This window comes from Euprymna scolopes, chromosome 5 (genome assembly GCF_053919585.1).
Source record: "Euprymna scolopes isolate OS-2025 chromosome 5, ASM5391958v1, whole genome shotgun sequence".
NCBI lineage: Eukaryota > Metazoa > Mollusca > Cephalopoda > Sepiida > Sepiolidae > Euprymna > Euprymna scolopes.
The window spans coordinates 76,576,829-76,581,045 of record NC_136486.1 but is presented as its reverse complement, the minus strand read 5'-3'; positions in this window follow the sequence as shown (position 1 = coordinate 76,581,045).

Here is a 4,217-nt window from a genome sequence, read left to right as displayed (position 1 = left end):
GACAAACCCGACCGGCAGCTAAATCTCACCCTCACACAGTAGAGATCCCTAAATGTAAAAGATCTTTCTACTCCAGTAGTTTCTTCCCCAGAACCGCTAGACTTTGGAATTCCATTCCAGGTCCCTGCTTCCCCAACTGTACTGATGTGCAGAAGTTCAAGTGTAACGTGAACAGACATCTTGCTGCCTAAATCCCCCCATAGTACCCCAGTAGATGTTACCCCTGATAGTATCCCCCTACACCAAAGTGGCAATGTGCCTTGTTTGGGGTGAAAATGTAATAAAAAAGAACATACACCGACACACACCCATGACAACACATTAATACACTATACCTTTCTTTCTCCTTTAATCGGCTTCCTTCGTCCTGGCGACTACTAGCTATAAACACGTGTGGACTGAGCTATTCTCTCCTCAACAATATATTAATTCTATCTTTACACAAGAACAATTCAACATATTAATCCTAATTCTCTCTTGTACAAAGGAAAATGACAAGTAAAGTTGTTTATTAATATAGAATGAAACTCTATTGTGTTGTTTCAATCCTATAGTCTACTACTTGGGACTATACCTACACGGACATTAAGTAGGGAGTTGAACAGTGAGAATGGTATATTTGCTGATGACACTACGCTCTATAGCAGACACTATCGGAGACAATTTTATCAGTGAGGTCGTTCATAAATATCACGAATAATAAATGTCCAAGAATCGACCCCTGTGGCACACCCATATTCATTACGTTTCTGCATTTTTGAGATAAGGATTGGTTAGCAGGCTGACTTGCACAAGCCCCCCCCCTATACAAAAAATCATAACTAAATATTGTGTATATGAGATCTTATGTAAATCTGGAAAACTATACAAAGATGAGACATTAATTACTAAGTAGACCTAATACAGAATTTAACACCAATGAGAACTATTAATAATAGATAGTATATCTGACGATATTGAGATATATCAATATCATATTAATAAAAATAAATAAATTTAATGGTTGAAATTCCAAGACGCGAATTAAACCGACCAAATGAACCGTTACCATGACAAAAACAACGGTGACAGCAAAGAGAAATTTGATAAAAAGGAAAAAAGCAGAAAAGAAAAATGCTGATATATTTAAAATTCAGAAAGATGTGCTTAGCGTTTTTTGTTTTTGTTTTTTTCGGAGAAAGTTAACCATTAAGAATTTGAAACGCAAATTAGTTGCAGAAGGGATTTCAAGGTGAGAACCCGTCTATTCAGGCAGCTCCGCTGATAAAATAAACATCACAAGAAATATGAAAAGACGAATATCGTTGATGTCCATCAGCGTAAAATAAAGGTTGGTTTATCTTTTACTCTTTCCATTTGTCAATTATAAAGACATATCAGATCACTTTAAGAAAACTATTAAATACGAAAACTCGGAAATCTCGCTAGAGTTTGATAAAAAATATATATATATCGCCCCAAAAAACAAAAAACAAACAGAAATCCACCTGAGTGACATCGCTTGGTATATTATAAAAAGACAAAATAAAATGATGGTGAAAGGGACATAACTCTGTAAATTATCTCTGTTCTAAACTTATCTTTCTTTTTTTATATTCTTTTTTTACTGAGAGTTTGGTATACGAGACATATATCTATACATACACATATACCAAAAAAATAAGCAAGGAAAAAGACTTATGAACTATTATCATCTTTTGAAATTTGTATATATTACTTATTCGTTTTTTGATTCAGTTCATTAAAATATAAAAGGATATATATATATATGTGTGTGTGTGTGTGTGTGTGTGTGTGTGTGTGTGTGTGTTGAAACTCCATTATATGTCTGTATGGCATGTATTATATGTATGTACGGCATAATCGCGTTGACACACAAGTACTCATCAGATCACCGAAGTTAAGCAACGTTGAGCCTGGCTAGTACCAGATGGGTGACCATTTGGGAATTCTAAGCGCAATGGCACTTATCTCGGCATTTGTTTCCAGTCGTCTTGTACTTCATTTGCCACTGATATTTAACAATGTCGTCTCAGGAGAGGTGTGGTTGGAGATTGTGTACATCCTGCCACAAAAATTTCACGCGCAAGCAACCCTTTGTGGGTATCCATAGTCCGTCTAAGACTGAAGGAGCCTGCTATATATATGTTGAATTGATTATCTTTTCATGTTAAAAATATATGCTAAAACTTCTCTGACCTATCATCTCCTACAGCGACAGACAGCAGATTGCTAAATGAATCTATCTATCCATCTGATATTTATTTTATATAACACACAAGCCTATAGACCGTGTTTAAGTCGAAGAAGGGCAAATTACTGTTATCACCATTTAAAATGCTCTTTTTTGATAGAGGAAATCAATTAAATACGGACTGGCACGTAGCATCATAGTGGCCTTCTATGTGAACTGAGGAACTTATTTTTTTTTTTTAAATTAATTTATCATGATCGGATAATAAAGCAAACCTCAGAAGGGGTACGTCCCATTATATATATATATATATATATATATATATAAGAGAGAGAGAGAGAGAGAATAATGAATAGATAGTAATAATATATATATAGTAATATACTATACAGAGTGCCCCCCTCAAAAAAAAAATGAATTGATCAAATAAAAGATGGAACAACAGAAGCAGTAAACCAACCAAAAAAGATTCCAGAGCATCTAGAGTAGACCTGCCAAAGTCATCATGAGTCGTCACATCACCGAGGAGTGGATACTTATCATAGAGTGGTACTTTTGGTGGAATTCAAATTTCAAATTCGTCGGTTCTTTTGAGACACCTTGTATACATACAGTAATAATATGTAGTAATAAATAACGATCTAAGAATGAAATAGCTGTAAGGCTCCTAAAATTCGTAATAGAATTGTCTGCAAAACCTCGTGATGCAGGGGTTAGATAAGTTGGACATTTTGTAGGTAACATTCTTCTGAAGGTTCAATTCTCGCGGTGGACAACTGAAAATACAACTGCAAATTACTTAAGACCTTTACCCAGTTATGATTGACGGAAATGAATTAAATAAAGGTTCCTTCGAAAATTCGTGCAGATTCCCGTATTCAACAGAAACATTGCCAAGTTCAACAAGATACACCTGAAGAAAAAGCGGAGGTTACATCGACCGAAACGTTGTGATAATGGCACTTAAGATGAGGACAATAGCGAAAAAATACAAATAATGCAAATATCCACATTTATATCATGCTGCTTACACAGCCAATGATCGAGGACAATCTGGATTTTTCTCTTGTCTAAGAATGATCTGATTATTTTAAATATTCGTCCAGTAATATTGTATGATTTAATTTTCATGAGAAGACCTTCATGCCAAGGGCTGTTAAAACAACTGTCTTAGCCTCCCTTGCCTTATCCAGTGTGTGGTATATACGTTCAGAGATTACAGTTCAGGTATCTAGAGTAGAACGAGCTTGCCTAAATCCATACTGTTAGTCAGAAAGGAGTTTAGTATCTCTGAAGTAGTGGAGTAGTGCTTGATTTATTAAGAATTAAAAAATTTTAGCGAAAAGAGGAGGGAAAATAATGGAGTGATAATTGAGTGGGTCTGTTCTTGCACTAGAATTCTTGAATGCAGGTACAGCATAAGCAATTTCTCAGCAGTAAAGGAAGGAAGATTTGGTAAGACATTCAATGTAGCGTTTGGAGAGAACTGGAGCAATCTCAGTGGAGCATTTTTTTAATATTATAGCAGGGATAAGATCAGGCCCACGCACCTTCGATGTGTCTAGATTTTTTATGATATCACAAACATGGGAAGGATTTTCAGATCAGTGAGTGTAGCATCTGTCTGCAAAGGAAAATTTGTGACAGCGTGGTTTGTAGGTATAATGTGGAGTTGGAGACGAACTGTCAAACAAGCAGATTAGCCTTTTTAGTTGCTGTGCAAACAACTTCATGGTTGTTGGATAGTGGAGAAATTTTGATTGCTCATTATTTATCACACTGTTATAAATTTTCCAGAAATTGCGAATTCCTGATTTCTGCAACTCAATGCATTTTCTAATGATTTCAGTATGCCTACTGTTGGTTGTGGCTATTTCACTCTTACAATTATTTCTAGCTTCTAAAAGCTTTATTTTTTGTTTTTTGTATTTGACTTATGGCGGATAAATCTGCGAAATGCATAGTGCCTTTATGCAATGGCAACTGCGAAGTGAACCACTGTGGAGAGTAAGTGTTGCTATAA